The 18209-nt window shown below is 36.3% G+C and overlaps 2 non-coding genes across 2 annotated transcripts; one reads left to right on the top strand and one right to left on the bottom strand.

Moving 5' to 3' along the window:
• Window positions 1-2702: 2702 nt before the first annotated feature.
• On the top strand, window positions 2703-2809 carry LOC127109269 (small nucleolar RNA R71). Its single transcript, XR_007796597.1, has one exon. It is a non-coding gene; the product is annotated as a small nucleolar RNA R71 (small nucleolar RNA).
• Window positions 2810-16828: 14019 nt separating this feature from the next.
• LOC127109478 (small nucleolar RNA R71) lies at window positions 16829-16935 on the bottom strand. The gene has a single exon (XR_007796757.1). It is a non-coding gene; the product is annotated as a small nucleolar RNA R71 (small nucleolar RNA).
• Between the last annotated feature and the right edge of the window lie 1274 nt (window positions 16936-18209).

Consider the following 18209-nt stretch of genomic DNA (forward strand, 5'->3'; position numbering starts at 1 on the left):
CTCTATTTGATATGATGTGTCCTAAAACAATTCCTTCTTGTACCATAAAGTGACATTTTTCCCAATTAAGTACTAGGTTTACTTTTACACATCGTTCTAGAACTCTTTCTAGGTTTTCAAGACATTCTTCGAAACTTTGCCCGCATACGGAAAAGTCATCCATAAAGACTTCCATGATGTTTTCGAGAAAATCGGCGAATATTGCCATCATGCACCTTTGGAAGGTTGCAGGAGCATTGCACAAGCCAAACGGCATTCATCGATAAGCGAAGGTACCAAAAGGACATGTGAACACAGTCTTTTCTTGGTCATCAGGATGAATTGGTATTTGAAAGAAGCCTGAGTAACCGTCCAGATAGCAGAAATGAGAATGCTTGGCTAATCGTTCTAACATCTGGTCTATGAATGGTAAAGGAAAATGATCTTTTCGGGTTGCTTTGTTTAGCTTCCTATAGTCAATGCACATTCTCCATCCCGATTCGATTCGTTTGGTTATAGTTTCTCCTTTTTCATTTTTGATCATGGTTATACCCCCTTTCTTTGGTACTACGTGTACAGGGCTAACCCATTTGCTATCGGATATAGGATATATGATACCTGCCTCTAATAATTTCGTTACTTCCTTCTTTACTACCTCACTCAGGATCGGGTTTAGTCTCCTCTGATGTTCCCTAGAAGTTTTACAGTCTTCTTCTAGCATGATGCGGTGCATACAAATAGAAGGACTTATCCCTTTAAGATCGGTGATGTTGTATCCTAGTGCGGTTGGATATTTTCTTAAGATATGTAGGAGTTTTTCGGTTTCGAGTTTTCCTAGGTCTGCATTTACTATCACTGGTCGTTCAAGTTCTGAATCTAGGAATTCATATCTCAGATTTTTGGGAAGTGTTTTCAGGTCGAGGGTTGGTTTCTTAAGGCATTGCGTAGGATCCGATGTTATTGCTAAACATTGGTTCAGTCTGTCTTCTACACGATAGTCAGACAATTTGTCATTTTCTAATTCTGTTTCTTTTATGCATTCATCGATGATATCCATGAAGTAACATGTGTCATCTATTGCAGGTGCTTTCAAAAATTTGGAAAGAATGAACTCAATTTTCTCTTCTCCTACTTCGAAAGTGAGTCGTCCTCGTTTTACGTCTATGATAGCACCGGTGGTTGCTAGGAAGGGTCTTCCCAATATAATGGGGGTAACTTCATCTTCTCTTATGTCCATAATTATAAAATCGGTGGGAATGTAGAATTGACCTATGCGCACGGGAATGTTTTCAAGAATTCCTACGGGATATCTAACGGAACGATCTGCTAATTGCACAGACATTTTAGTTGGTCTTAATTCTCCCATTTCAAGTCTCTTGCATATGGACAAGGGCATAACACTGATACCGACTCCTAAATCGCATAGAGCTTTGTCTATGACAAATTTTCCTATGTGACAGGGTATAGAGAAACTACCAGGATCTTTAAGTTTAGGAGGCATATTTTGGATTATCGCGCTGCACTCAGCAGTGAGTGTAACGGTTTCGCTATCTTCAAGTTTCCTTTTATTAGAAAGAATTTATTTTAAGAACTTAGCATATGAGGGCATCTGTGTAATAGCTTCTGTAAAAGGAATGGTGACGTTTAATTGTTTCAGTAGGTCAAAAAAAAATTTTAATTGGCCTGCGTCTTTGGATTTAATTAGCCTTTGAGGATAAGGGATAGGTGGTTTGTAAGGCGGTGGAGGTACATAAGGTTCTTTCTTTTCTACGGTTTCCTTATTACTCTCTTCCTTTTCCTTAGGTTTACTTTCTTCCTCAGTTGACTTTTTAGAGTTTTGGTTCTCAATCCTTGGGTCAGACGGTCCTTCTACCTCTGTTCCACTTCTTAATATAATTGCATGAGCGTGGCTTTTCGGGTTAGGTTGAGGCTGTCCAGGAAATGTACCAGTTGGGGCAGCAGTAGGCGCTTGTTGTTGAGCTACTTGCGAGATTTGTGTTTCCAGCATTTTATTATGGGTAGCCAGGGCATCTACTTTACTTGCTAGTTGTTTAATCTGTTCGCTAGTGTGTACATTCTGGTTTAAGAACTCTTTATTCGTTTGCTGTTGAGAAGCTATGAAGTTCTCCATCATGATTTCCAAGTTGGATTTCCTAGGAACGTTATTGTTAGACGTAGATGGGGTCGGCTTTTGATATCCGGGAGGTATAGCTGGGGCTTGACTGGGAGCTTGACCTGGTGCGTATAAAGCATTATTACTCTTATATGAAAAATTAGGATGGTTCTTCCAGTTTGAGTTATAGGTATGCGGGTAGGGATTTCCTTGAGCATAGTTCACTTGCTCTGCTTGGATTCCTGTTAGGAGTTGACAATCTGTAGGAGTGTGACCTTGGATTCCACAGACTTCGCAATTTTGAGTTACGGCAACCACAGTGGTTGGAGGTGATACATTTAAACTTTCAATTTTCTGGGCAAGAGCATCCACTTTTGCATTAACATGATCAAGGCTACTTATCTCGTACATGCCTCCTTTTGTTTGAGGTTTTTCTACCATTGTTCGGTCGCTTCCCCACTGATAATGGTTTTGGGCCATGCTCTCAATAAGTTGATAAGCGTCAGCGTAAGGTTTATCCATAAGCGCACCACCTGCGGCGGCGTCTATTGTTAACCTTGTGTTGTACAAGAGACCATTATAGAAGGTATGAATTACTAACCAGACCTCTAAACCATGGTGTGGACAAAGTCTCATCATGTCTTTGTATCTTTCCCAAGCTTCGAAAAGAGACTCGTTATCTTTCTGCTTAAATCCATTTATCTGGGCTCTTAACATAGCTGTTTTTCTTGGAGGAAAATATCGGGCAAGAAAGACTTTCTTCAACTCATTCCATGTGGTGACTGAGTTGGAAGGAAGAGACTGAAGCCATCTTCTAGCTTTATCTCTTAACGAGAAAGGAAAGAGACGAAGTCGAATTGCCTCTGAAGTGACACCATTAGCTTTAACAGTATCAGCGTATTGGACAAATACGGATAAATGAAGGTTTGGATCCTCGGTAGGATTTCCAGAGAATTGATTTTGTTGCACTGCCTGCAACAGCGAAGGTTTAAGTTCGAAGTTGTTTGCTTCGATTGCGGATGGAGCAATACTCGAATGCGGCTCATCTTGCGATGGAGCGGCGTAATCTCGAAGAGCACGAGCTTGTTCTGCCATCTCGGGTATCGGCGAAGGAAGGAGATTTTTGAGATCAGGAATTTCGATTGGAGGAAGATTGTTTGCAGCACGATACTCCCGAATTCGTCGTAAGACTCGGAGATATCGTTCAACGTCGTTGATTCGTAAGTAGTACGGTTCGCCTTGTGAGCGAGTGTGTGGCATACAAATCAACGAAAGACAAGGGAAAAATAAAAATTGCCTTAGTCTCTACAGCGTAACAGAAGAGTTACGATATCGACTAAATAAAAGTCCCCGGCAACGGCGCCAAAAACTTGATCGCGACTTTATGAGTCTATTGGGGTATTAACTGCAAGTGCACAGTCTAATCGCGTAGTTTTAAAAGATATCGATCCCACAGGGACTTAATGAATCGATATACCGTTTTTCTAAGGTTACTTCGTAAAGCTAAGGCGGATGATACTTTGATGATTAGGGGGAAAAATAAAACTAAAATCGGATCTAGATTAAATATCAAATAACGCGGATATCGGTATGTAGTTCGTCGTAATTAGGGAATCAAATCTTCGTTGGTTTCTTAGTTTTAAAATAAGTCTTTTCAGTAGACACTATTGATTAAAAGTATTTTCTCAAACTCTCGCTCTGTTGAATCAGACTATGACTTTATATTAACGTACGCTCTCACTATTTAGTTAAATCTAAAATCACTTTTTAAAAACAATAGAATCTATAGAAACTCTTTTTTATTAAAATACTAACCGTTTAAACACCCTCGTCTCAAACTCTCGCTCTGTTGACTTAGATTATATGATTAAACTTAAATGCTTAACTCTCGTCCTCACATTTAACCTTTAAAAATACTTTTTGAAAATGATTAGAATTAAATTAACTCTAAAAATTGCTTTGCCCTGATTTAAAGTTAATGTCCAATTTACACTGTCCAGTTAAAAGCTCAAACCGTCGTTCTATTGATTTTAACTTCTTTATGTTTTTTACTCTCGTACAAAAACTTTGGTATTAACTCTGTAAATTGAGACCATAAAAAGAGTGACTATACTTTTAAATAAATTTAAACCAACTCGGTTTTGATTCCTTTATTCCGCTTACTTTACATACCGATATCTAAATTAATTAGCCGGACATGCTAAACAGGCCTAAACAATTATTATGCCTAAATACAGCCATATCAGACAAACAATGTTGATAAACAGCAGTACATAGCATATATAAATTAAAACAATAAATTAATGAACCTGTAAAATTAATAGAAATCTTGGTTGTTCCCTAACTTCGATGCTTGAACACTCCACCACAAACCGGTTGGATTTGTTCTTCACAATCTTCGATCAGACAGAAAAATAAAAACGATGGAATAAAATACTATGACCTAACGTAAGGTTAGATCCAGTACAAACTACACAATAGTTTCCGGTGTAGAAACTAGTGTGAAAGAAAATAAATTCAATGCTTTGGAAATTAACTAGAAAAGAAAAGGAAATAAAAAATGCTAAGAAAGTAGAATGCTGGAAAATATATTGCTGTAAAAGCTTGCACGGCGGAAAAAAGGAGTGTACGGCAGGGCACCACTTAAGGTCTATTTATATTCATCCATTTAGTAACAGTTTCCCAAAAGTTCATTCAGTAGGTTTTCTAGCGTGTCAACGAGTCAGAGGAAGAATAGGAGAGAATGTGCTTCTATTACGCGTCAAAGCCAAAAAAATAGGAGTGGGGGTGTGACGTCCGTCACACCATGTATTACGCTCGTAACACTAAGCAGAGGGGTGTGACGCTCGTCACACCATGTGTGGCGGTCGTCACAGCGCTTCAGCGCTTCTCCTTGTAGTTGTGGGCTGGGCTTTAGTGGAACGCTTTTCCTAGAGAATCCTCTTTTTGCACCCCCTTTTCTTTCTTTTTCGCATATGCTTCAAATAATGTTACCTGAAATAAATAGAAGGAAAATACCAAGTAATATCGAATAATATAAAATAAATCGAATCAAATAATAATATAATTTAATTAAATCGAGTCCAAAAATATGATATAGTTTCATGTTATCAGTCTCATTGCATAATCTAAGTGATGAATATGTGATTGTTTTATGTATGTTGATAGATTGGGTGTGAGAATGATGTTGTGTGATTGTTGAATGTGTAGATGTTTTAATTATACCTTGCAACTTATGTTGTTAATTTATTGATGTGACTTCTCACCCTCTTTACTTTGATGTTGTCCATCACGGACATCTTGCAAATACTTAGAAGTAGAGTTGTTGTTGTGAGTGAGAAATAGTTCTTGGAATTTTTTTACTACTACGAAAAACACATATAATGACGGTTGTGAAACACATATAATGAGAGTTTCATGTCTATTGTTAGGTATCGTGTGATTGTATGTTTGCTTGTTTCCACAACGGACGAGTGATTGTGGTTATAAGTTAGGTAACGCGCTACTTATAACAATGGGTAAACAAGACAACCATTGTGAAATAATTTATAGGTCCTTGGTTCGAATCCCAGCAACGTCATTCTTGCGTTTTAACATTTCACCACCGTTATTTGTTCCAACAATGATGGTATGTGTAAGATTTTATTATAAAATATGGGATTACTTGTTTTTCCATGCCCCTCATTAATCATATACAACCATTCAAATATATTTTGGAGATAATAATCAGAAAAATCAAATTATTCTTGAAAAACAACTTAAACTGTCCAATGTTTTTCAAATTGTATGCATCTTGTAATTCATGATTTCCTCATTAACCCATATAATTTGATTAAATCCCAAATTCTTCAAAGTAATATGGGATGTCTTCTAAGTCTTTCACACAAAATTTAATTTCCTTTTTTTTTGTAATATATTTTGCAAACATCAAATTTTGTGTGAAAGACTCGAACTGACATCCATTTACCATCATTGTTTTGAAGAATTTGTGACATTGAATCAAATTCTATGGGCTAAAGAGGAAATCATGAATTACAAGATGCATGCAATTCGAAAAATATTGGATCACCTAAGTTTTTTTTCAAGATAATTTAATGTTTATGATTATTATCTAAAAAATCAATTTAAATGAATGCAAATTCAATAAGGCGTTAGTGAAACAAGAAATCACATATGATATAACAAACAGACTAATAATATTTATCAACAAAAAATTCAATTAATTAACATAGATTGCGAGAACTTGATAACTAATTGTTCCTAAAAAAATTAAGACAAACTTGTAAAATAAAAGGAGGCTGAAACTGAGGAGAAAACTGCAGACTTGTGTTAAATTTGAATGGATGTCATTCTAGGTATATCACACAAGCTGATATCTTCATTTAACTTCATCCTCTCTTGTATTTGTTTTCATAACAACACAAATCAATTGCAATCCTACAAGCATCATGTAAAAAAGCAGCATGTTAACATAAATTAGAAGTACATTGTAATCCAACAAAAAATTATCAACATACAAAAATTTGTCAACAACAACAACCATCTACAAGATCATGTAAATTCATGCAGTTATGAAGGTCTTCATCTGATTCAAAATCAGTTACATGCAGATTCATTAGGTCATTCACAATAACATCTACCTTCCTTATCTTTTCAAGGTTAAGATTCTTGAAAAGAATCTTCTTATAGTCTGTTTCACCAGACGGTTCAACAACACTAACGTGATCCCTAACAGCTTTAGTTTCCTTGGCTTTGTTCAACCATAACTCCAGCATATCAATAACCCCTTTTGTAACCTCAATTTTGTGGACAAATTTGCTCCCACTATTCATGTTGAAAGAAGGATCTGAAATTTGAGAGAAAGATCTGAAATCTGAACAAGAAGATAAACCATTTTTGAAAACAACATACAACAACAACATATAACAACAACATATAACAACAACAATAACAAAAACTCATAAACTTTATAAAAAGAAAATTATGTGAAAATCATGTGAAACATAACAACAACATACATGAAAACAAGAGAATAAGGAGGAAGAAGAATACCTTTATATGTGAATAACTAGATTGAGGCTATATTGTAGAATAGAAAAACTAATGATGAAGAAGAAGAGAGAAAATTTGTGCTAGGATTTTGTTGTAAGAGATACGGTGATATTGTCAAGAAGCGAGAGATAATTCGCTTATATGTGAGTAAACAATTTCACCACGGTCGTATTCAAAAACTGTGATGAAATGTAATGTCTTTCACAACCTTGACATTAATAACCGTGGTGATAGATTTTTTAATTTTATTTTCTATATCATATTATAAGGAAACACTCATTATAACGAAAAAGTAGAAAATTGTTGGACCTAAGATTCGAACTTTGTCACTCAATGAATGTACAATCACGGTTAATTATTTTGACCGTAATGCAATATTTTTTTCATAAATATAAAAAAAAAAAAAAAAGTGCGTCCAAAAATGAGGTATTATCACGGTTAACAAACACACGGTTGTAATTTAGTGTTACGAAAGAATCTTCTTCAAGTAGAACTAAGCATGAATGAATTCTTCTATGTCTTTCAATGCACAATGACAAAACAAATATGAGATACGTTAATAGTCCCTCATGAAAGAACTGCTGAAGTAAAAAAAATCAAGATTAAAAACTTTAAGTCAAAAATATGAATTGTTCATAATTCAGTCCCGAAAATCCATTCTTGACATGCAGAAAATATTTAAGGTATAAGGTTTAGATATTTGAAAAACAGTCAAAATGAAGATGAAATGAAAAGTTTGGAACCTTCAAAGACTACCAATCTTGATATCAATATTTAGGAAGAAGCTAACTCTCTAGGTATATGGTATAAATTTCATCTATCATCTAGACCGCATTCCACTCTTCAACTAACTCTTTGACATCCGTATCTCTTCACCCAGATTACTACTATGCTCAAATCAAATCTGACACAACTTGTCCTCGCCAACATCCGACTAGTTGAGATTCATTTGTCAGGAATAAATGTGATCTAGTCTATAACAAGGTTGTTCAAGCACAGACTGCCAAGGTAAATGGGATTATATTTTTAGGTCTATTGCTTCTTATTCAATTAAGATATCACCATGGTTCTATTTCCTAGCTTCCCTTTTTTAGTTTATTGTCAGTTAGAAGAAGTAGCAGATTTGATGACAGTGTTGTTGCAAGCGGAAAATTGAATGTAAGTGAAAATAGTAACCGCCATATGTTTGCCTTATTGCTTAGCTTCTTAATCCATATTTTGTATTTTTATTATGTTTGTTTCTTATGGACTTTTTTGAACTCTAAGGAGGAATTGAGTGAGGCAGCTGTTGGGTTCAGTTGTTCAACACTCCGATTCAATATAAACAATTCTGCATTCAATTAACTTTCGGTGTCGTGTTTTCCGTTTCCGTGATTCGTACATGATTTGGGTTAGTTATATGTATTGTGTGCCAGGCAAGGCATTCTCTTTTATGAGTTAATTTTGTCATGTGTTTGAGGATAGTACCAAAGAGAAGAATTGAAGAAATAGATTTTTGGAATTTCCTTGGGAGTAGGTTCTCAATCATCTGAGTCAACTGTCAAGATCATATTACCCTTTCAACAATTTTAATTTCTTGTGCCACTTCAATGTATCGGATTTTTTTTATACGGTTGAACCCAAAGAGAAGAATAGATTTTTTTGGGACTTTCCTTTGAAGATCTCCTATCTCCTTGTAAGCCTTGAACATTCTAGGTAGATTATCATTTTTGTTTATCATTTTAGAAATTGTGGTGATATCTTAAAAACTTATGATAGATTATTTCTTTAAATAAAACATCTCTTTAATGAAAATATGTCACTGCTACGAGGAATACTGGTTGGAATACTAGTGTGTCATGGACAAAAAGTCATGGACAGTTCAAGTAGAATGAGCATCGGCATCGCCACTGTAAAATGGTAACTACTTGTCATTGTTAATTTCTTCAGGGAAGCAGATCAATGCACTTGAGCAGCATATCAAGAATCTTCTCTGCCCATCAACACAGCCTTATATTTTAAATATTATAGAATATTGATTATGAGTATTTGTGATTGTTATTTTAAATTAATCTTTACTGTTTTGGCAAAAATTTCATGTTCTAGATAGCCCGGTTTGAAAAAATTAGTCTGTTCACTTGAGCTTAGCAAAGACTACAACAAAATTCTAGAACTTGCCCAGGTAACCATTACTCCTTTCTAGAGTAACTGATGCATACATAGCATATCATAGCATATCAACCTGTTATTTTCTTTAGGAGTTATTTTCTAAAAAGTTGTACTTAATATCATATCACCATTATCCACAAACAAAAATAGAAGCCTGTTCTAAGTCAGAACCTGTTCTTGAAAGATAATAGAAGCATGTTCTCTCATAAGCATAGCCAAGCTTACTTGTTACCACTTTCTGCAAGTGGTTTTTTTTATTAAAAAGTATATATATCTTCTGTATACAATATATATATAAAGTAGTGGTATCTTTTTCTGAAATATCATTGCAAAGTGCATTGATTGTGATGTGACAAGTTGACTTGTAAATATGTTTTGGATTGGAAGCTCTTAGGGAAGCCCAGTTTGTATACAGTCAATTTCATTATTCCAATCCTGTACTTCCTTGATTAATCCATACACAATACATGATTATTTTGTGGATTAACTAGCATGACAATATATCAAAGAGACAGTGCCAATTTTTTGCATACTAGTTATAAAAATTTCCACCATAGGCCATTTTGTGTGTAAATTTTGTGCTGCATTGAAATGTAATGAATGAAATCAATGTAACAGTAGTAGCTCAGGGAAAATAGAATGTTATTGATGGAAACAGTTGTTGATTTCAGTGAGGAAATTCAACAAACAGGTACAGTGCAGAAAAGAGAAATCAGAGCAGAGAGAGAATAATCAGAGGAGAAGAAGGTTCATACATCATTCATGCCTCTCTCTTTCTACTCTCCTCCTATATAACTAACTAACCCCCTTGTGATTCATTCAGCCTCCAGTTAGGCTTCTTTTGTCTTTTTCCACGTCCTAATTCCTTACTTTCCGGTAGTTTGTTATCCACCAATGTCTAAACATTTACCTCACGTGTCATTCCATTCGCTACACTACCTTTCCCTTTAAAAGCTACCTTGTCCTCAAGGTTGAAGTTAGGATAGATTGTTTTGATAACATCAGTATCTTCCCGAGTAGCTTCCTCATGTGGCCCATTCTCCCACTGCACTAATATTTGTTCAATGTGAGCTTGTCCTCTAATGACAGGACGTGTTGCCAATAAGTAGGCTGCAAACTTGGTCCAAATTCAGTAACTATTAAAGGCAAGGGCATGTAAGGTTCCTGTGCCGTTCCAGTGAACAACTTAAGTTGCGATACATGGAAAATAGGGTGAATTCTTGCAATGGACGGCAACTCCAGTTTATAAGCAGCTGTACCGATCTTGGCTAATACCCCAAATGGACCAAAGTACCTAATAGTCAGCTTTTGGTTCTTTCTCAAAGTAGCAGAATGCTGTCTATAGGGTTGTAGCTTAACCAATACCTCACCACCTATTTGGAATGTGATAGAAACCAACTGAAATATAAAAGAATATAGGAAAAATCCATTTGAATTACACAATAGTACCGCAAAACTTCGAGGGTCTGCACCTCCCAATGTCAAAATGACCCCTTTATCTATCCAATTTCAAGATGATCAACTCCCTCAATGTATTTCCCTATTTATTCTAAACCTAAACACTCTTGGTTAATAATATAATAATTCTAATAATTAACCACTAACTCTCCTAATAATTTAATATCAATTATTAAACTCAAGAGTCTAACAGAATGACACTTCAACTCTCCTTTTGTCAGCTTGTCTCTTCATGACCTGTTGAGCTCGTGTTAAGTTGATCTTCAGTTTGGCTAACAATGCATCTCTGTTAGCTAATTGTTCTCTCACTTTCGTTGGGTCATCTATAGAGTAAGGTTGTCTAGTCAGAGCGACAGGTCTCTGGCATATAAAGCTTTGAAAGGAGTCATGCCTAGGCTCAAATGATACGTCGTGTTGTACCAAAACTCCACACATGTTAGTGTCTTTGCCCAACCTTTAGGATGCTCATAAGTGAAGCTTCTAGGGTACATTTCTAAGCATTTATTTAAGATCTCTGATTGTTCATCATATTGTGGGTGATAAGCTGATGGCATGGTCAATGTAGTCCCCTGCAACTTGAATAAGTGTTGCCAAAAAGCACTAGTAAAAACTTTGTCTCTGTCAGACACTATAGAAAGTGGCAGTCCATGTAGTTTGACTATGTTATTCATGAATGCTTCAGCTACTACTTTGCTACTATAATCCGTTTTGAGTGGCACAAGATGAGCGTATTTTGTGAGCCTGTCAATTACCATCATAATGACAGCCCACCCAAAAGAGTTTGGCAAACCTGTGATGAAATCCATAGCCACCTCTTCCCAAAATTGTTCAGGGATAGGTAATGGCTGCAGTAATCCTGCTGGCAATGTATTTTTGGATTTGGCTTGTTGACAAATCAAGTAGTTCTGTATATAAGCCTTGACATCTTCTTGCATCATAGGCCAATAAAATTGAGCTTTAATTCTGGTTAATGTTCTGGTTATTCCAGCATGCCCTCCAATTGGCGAACTGTGGAACTCTTGTAATATTTTATGCACAATCTCTTCTTCAGCAGGTATTACTATCCTCCCTTTCCAAATCAGTAAACCATCTCTAACTGAGTAATGAGTTGCACCCTAATTTTGCTGGTATGTTTCTACCAAATTAGTCAAATGAGGATCAGTCGGAAATCTAGCTCTCAATTCATCCAAGAAGATTGAATGAGGTTCTAACCAAGCTAGAGAAAACATCCTAGATAAGGCATCAGCTGCTTGATTATGTTTCCCCGTCTTATATTCAATCTTGAAATCATAGCCTAAGATCTTGTGTAGCCAAGCTTGTTGTTCAGGGGTTTGTAGTGACTGGTCCATCAAGCTTTTCAAACTCTTTTGATCAGTCCTGATATCAAATTTGTTGCCTAATAAGTAGTGCCTGAATTTAGCTAGAACTTCAATAATAGCTGTTAGAACAAAATTTTGGTTCTGCAATATATCTTTAAATTTTGATGATAACAAAGAATGAAACAATTTGGTCCCCTAATAAAATTCTCTAAGTGTGCAGGATTCTAAGGTAAACTGAATCTGAATAAACAATATATGACAATCAAACAAAGTCCAGAACAGCTGATTCAGAAATGAAGAAATCATATCTGACGCTGAACACAAGCATGTCCAAGAGAATCACATACAAAATCTGAAGACTGTAAAATCCAAAGACTCTGAAGAATGTACATTTGTAGACTCTGAAGACACTTTATCTGAAGATCAGTCAAAGAATCATCTGAAGAAGACTCAACAAACAACTATCTGAAGAATACAAGATCTGCGAAAAGACTCTGAACTTCGCTCATTCTGATTCACGTCCATTAGATCATCTGACTCATCAAAATATTATATATATATATATATATATATATATATATATATATATATATATATATATATATATATATATATATATATATATATATATATATATATATATATATATATATATATATATATATATATATATATATATAGAGAGAGAGAGAGAGAGAGAGAGAGAGAGAGAGAGAGAGAGAGAGAGAGAGAGAGAGAGAGAGAGAGAGAGAGAGAGAGAGAGAGAGAGCGAGAGAGAGAGAGAGAGAGAGAGAGAGAGAGAGAGAGAGAGAGAGAGAGAGAGAGAGAGAGAGAGAGAGAGAGAGAGAGAGAGAGAGAGAGAGAGAGAGAGAGAGAGAGAGAGAGAGAGAGAGAGAGAGAGAGAAAGAGAGAGAGAGAGAGAGAGAGAATATTGACTACACTCCAAGATTGCTATAGAAAGGAAAAGAAAATTAATATCATTAAGTCTCATTATTGGCAAGATATCACCATCAAAATTCTCTCCAACGGTATCATCTCCAAAGCACTATAAAATGGTCTCACCATCATCATTCAATATACGAAGCAATTACACAAGAATTCTACAATACACCTTGAATCAAATACTAAATAACTTGCTATTGTATAATTCAGTAATCACACACGAGTTGTTGCTCTTAGTGTGATCATTGATCATCTATTTTTAATCGTGTTCATCTTACTTTTCTAGAAGCACCAAACACACTCTTGTAATTCTCAATAGTTGTTGTAATTCCTCAAGTGACTTATGAAGTCTGTAAACTTGAGAGGGTTAAGAGATTGTTAAACTCTTAGACGATTGTTGTAATGTTTCTAGAGTATTAGATTAAATCCTTAATGAAGGTGAAATCACCTTGGTCGGGTGGACTTGAGTAACTTTGACTTTCAAGCTAACCAAGATAAACTTATGTGTTGTTTGTTTTTACCTTTATGTGTAGCTCACAAAAAGATTTTATTTCCAGTGAAAATAATTCAACCCCCTTTTCTTATTTTTCTCAAACTTCAATTGGTATCAGAGTTTCGGCTATGTTATTGATTTTTGAATCAAACACTTAACCGTGTAGAGAGATCCAGCGTGAGAAAAACATCATGGCTAACACAAACGAAAGAGATAGCTACAACGCTAAACCTCCATTTTTTATGGAGAAAATTTTGATTACTTGAAAGACATAATTTGAAGCATCTTCTTAGGCTACGATGCTGATCTATGGGATATTGTTACAAATGATTATGAACCACCCATCTTTTCCCTTAGCATCGTTATACCAAGAAGCTGAATGAGTGATGATTAGAAGCGTGATTTCAAGAATCACCACAAAGGCAGAACTATTCTGTTGAGTGCTATATCTAACAATGAGTACGAAAATATCACCAACAGGGAAACATCTAAAGAAATATTTGATCCCTAAAGATGACTCACGAAGGCAATAATCAAGTCAAAGAAACAAAGGCTCTGGCCTTAATCCAAAAATATGAAGTCTTCAGAATGGAAGATGATGACGATGTTGAGGTAATGTTTTATATATTCCAAACTTTAGTTGCAGGTCTCAAGGTTCTGGACAAAGGATACACTATAGCAGATCATGTCAAGAAGATAATCAGAAGCCTTCCAAAGAAGTGGAGACTAATGGTTACTGCCTTGAAGTTATATAAGGATCTGAACAAAATAAGCCTTGAAGAACTTATTAGCTCCCTCAGGAGTCACGAGATAGAGCTATAGGAAGATGAACCTCAGAAGAAAAAAAATCAGTAGCTCTAAAGTCTACATCAGAAAGAAGGAAGCCAGAAAGGAAAAAAATCTTTCAAGATGAAGAAGAAGACGTCGTGGACTCTGAGAAGGAAGATTTTGATGATGAAGATGAGTTATCTTTTCTATCCAGAAGAATCAAACAGTGATGACACTGAAATTCACCGTATTTTCGACTCCGATTTCGCAAGTATTTTAGTTGTTTTATTCTTATTTTGTTTTGTTATTACTATGTTTTCCTTTATTTTCAGGTTTTCAATCTAATCAGAACCCCGATCGAGAAAAGGAGTGAAAATGAGCTAAAAAGCCTAAAAATCAGTATTTTGCACTTATGGCTCCCACTGTGGCTTGCGCCATGGGTCCAGCCATGACGTGTCATAGTCCAACTTCTCCTCAACTGCCACACATCCCACTATCTCCACTTGGGCGCCACAATTTACTCTTATGGCGGGCGCCATGGTGTGGTGGCGGGCGCCACAAGAACAAAGAAGTTTCCCTCTCAAATTCAAACTTAAGGGCATCATTGTCATTTCCATTATTTTCCATGCCTATAAATAAAGACTTGATTTCATTTGTGTCATCATCCAAACTTAGATCAAAACTTAGTTACAACTAGGCATATATTCAGTATTGTAAAAGTGGTAATCGCTTCACATCGGAGTGTTGCCACACTGTGTAATCGAGTCTGTAATCGAGTTTGGAGCACTTTGGAAGGAAGTTAATCCTGTCGCCATTTTCATTTCTGTTACGCACTTTATTCAACCCTCCGATTGAAGCAGATTTTATTGCTTTACCTTTGTCTACTTTATTTTCCCGCACTCGCACTTTACTTTATTTATTTCTCGCACTCACACTTTACTTTATTTATTTCTCGCACTCACACTTTACTTTATTTATTTCTCGCACTCGCATTACTTCGTTTATTTCTCGCACTCGCACTACTTCATTTATTTCCCGCACTCGCATCACTTTGTTTACTTTCCGCACTCGCACTACTTTTCTTTACTTTCCGCACTCGCACTACTTTGTTTATTTCTCGCACTCGCACTACTTTTATTTATTTCTCGCACTTGCACTACTTTTATTTACTTTTCGCACTCGCACTACTTTTATTTAAATTAAAATGCACCTTTACTTTACCATGTCTAGCTAAACCTATAAAGGTTAGAATGTAAGGATCGTAATTGAACCGATAATCCGTACAATTGTTTGTAGAAACACTTAAGGGCTATTTTGACTTTCAACTTAAGTTTTCCCACACTTAATTTCCGTTGAGTAAGATCGAAAGTCGTCCAACGTCTTTCTAAACTTAATTGTTTTTAACTATTTCAAATACAGCGAAAGCGCTTCGTTTAGTTCATTAGGAGTTTTTAACTTAAAAAGAAAAGTGATTTTAAAACTATTTTCGGACGCGTTTATAAGTTTAGAGTCTGGTTCGTGAGAACCTCTTTTGGTTAAGAAACCCAGGTCAAAATACTTTTCAACTTAGTCAAGATACTATATTTCTTAAAAATAGGTTTACTACTCTAACGCAATGCGCGCCTTTTTATAAGTGACAATAAGAGGGTTTGATTAGGGAGTACAACTCGGTTCTGAATACGCGAAAGCGACAGTTCCCGTTAAATTGGTTCTTTTCAAGGTAGAAAACATTTCCCATAAGTAATTCTATTAGCAAGTACTTGGATTATTAATTGATTATGTGAATTACATTCCAACCTGTCTTTATTAATTGAATTTTATTTATTACTTTATCTTTCATTGTGCACTCTTAAAACCCCTATTTCGATTACCTTAGATAAACACCGTAATGATAGATAACGATAGATTGACACCTGGTCTCTATGGATTCGACAATCTTTTATATTACTCTGACGCGTTCGTATACTTGCGAAAAACACGCATCAAGTTTTTGGCGCCGTTGCCGGGGACCAATTTCGTCAAATTTCGTACCCTGTTGTTATATCGTTTAGACTTAGGTTGTTACCCGCCGGTCAATGCGAAGAACTCGCAGCACTGGAAGCTTAGTATACCCTCTGGCGGAACCTGAACGTTACGCTCGCGCACATTTTTTTTCCATAGAATTAGGAGAGCTATGGCCGAAGACCAAACCAAAGACCTCTTAAGGATTTCGCCCAACCATCCAATGAAGAACCTAGATCTAGTATAATAAACCCAACCATCCCAGCAAATAATTACGAACTTAAACCCTCCCTGTTGCAACTAGTGCAACAGAGACAATTCACAGGTCTTGCTACTGAGAACCCAAACCAACATTTAAAAATCTTTCTCCAATTAGCAGACACTTTTAAAACCAATGGAGCTTCTCCTGAGGCAATCCGTTTAAGATTATTCCCTTTCTCCCTCAGAGATAAAGCCCTATCATGGTTAGATTCCCTTCCACCCAATTTCATAACAACTTGGGACAACCGTAGAAAAGTATTCCTTGCTAGATACTTTCCCCCAAGTAAGACCCTCGTTCTTCGAAACCACATAACCAGATTTACCCAGAACCAAGGATAATCGTTGTTCGAAGCCTAGGAGAGATATAAAGAGCTGTTAAGAGCATGCCCACATCATGGTTTAGAAAATTGGTTAATCATTCAGACCTTCTATAATGGACTTCACTATAACACTAAGATGACCATCAACGCCGCCGCAGGTGGCGCTCTGATGAACAAACCTTATCCTGAAGCTAGTGCTCTCATTGAAGATATGGCTCAAAACCATCAATCATGGGGAGTTGAACGAGCGACAGTTGAGAAGAAGGAAGTCCAAGGAGGAGTACATGAGTTAAGCTTTATAGACATCATGCAAGCTAAAATGGACGCATTAGCCCTCAAGGTTGAGCATATGTGTACGAACCCAAATACTGCAGCTGCAGTTTCGTCGGATTGTGAGATATGTGGAACCAAAGGACACCAATCTGCAGAATGCAGTCTATTAAACGAAACCAACTCTGAGCAAGTAAACTACGCCCAAGGGAACCCATATTCGAATACCTATAACCTTGGATGGAGGAATCACCCGAACTTCTCCTATAAGAACAATAACCCTATCCAAAATATTGCACCTCCGAGACAACCAGGTTACCAAGCCCTAAGACCAAATCAACCTATGCAACTTGTGCCACCAAAGCCGAGCCTTGAGAAAATTATGGAAAATTTTATCACTGCTCAAACCCAACAAAACAAAGAGTTCATGAACCAGAACATTCACGTAAACGAACTGGTTACCCAGTTAGGAACCAAGGTTGATCAAATAGTTACTCATACTAAGATGCTTGAAACCCAGATCTCTCAGATAGCTTTAAACCAAGCCCCCCAGACTACACCTGGAGAACAGTTCCCTAGACAACCTCAACAGAATCCGAGAGGACAAACAAATGCCATTACCCTACGAAGTGGGACCGCTTATGATGAGCCAGTTAACTCAAGATTTAGTGAACCCAAAACTTCTAAGGAATATACTGAACCCGCGGACAAAGTAAAGGAACCAGAGGAATCTGAAAAACAGGAAGGTCAAGAAAAAGGAGAAGAACCTAAAGACAAAACTTATGTACCACCCCCGCCATACAAACCATCGATACCATATCCGCAAAGACTCAAACAAACCCAGATCAATAACTAGTATCACAAATGTATTAAGATTATAGAAAAAATTCACGTAGAAATCCCTTTCACAGAAGCCATCACCCAAATACCTTCTTATGCGAAATTTCTCAAAGACATCCTTACCAACAAATGTAAACTCGACGATCCGAAGCCCTTGGAATGCAATTCTATTTCCGAGAATAAGTTAGCCAAAAAAGATAAAGATCCTGGAAATTTCTCCATTCCTTGTCTTTTGGGTAGTCATG

The sequence above is a fragment of the Lathyrus oleraceus genome, chromosome 7 (genome assembly GCF_024323335.1).
Source record: "Lathyrus oleraceus cultivar Zhongwan6 chromosome 7, CAAS_Psat_ZW6_1.0, whole genome shotgun sequence".
In the NCBI taxonomy this organism is placed as follows: Eukaryota; Viridiplantae; Streptophyta; class Magnoliopsida; order Fabales; family Fabaceae; genus Lathyrus; species Lathyrus oleraceus.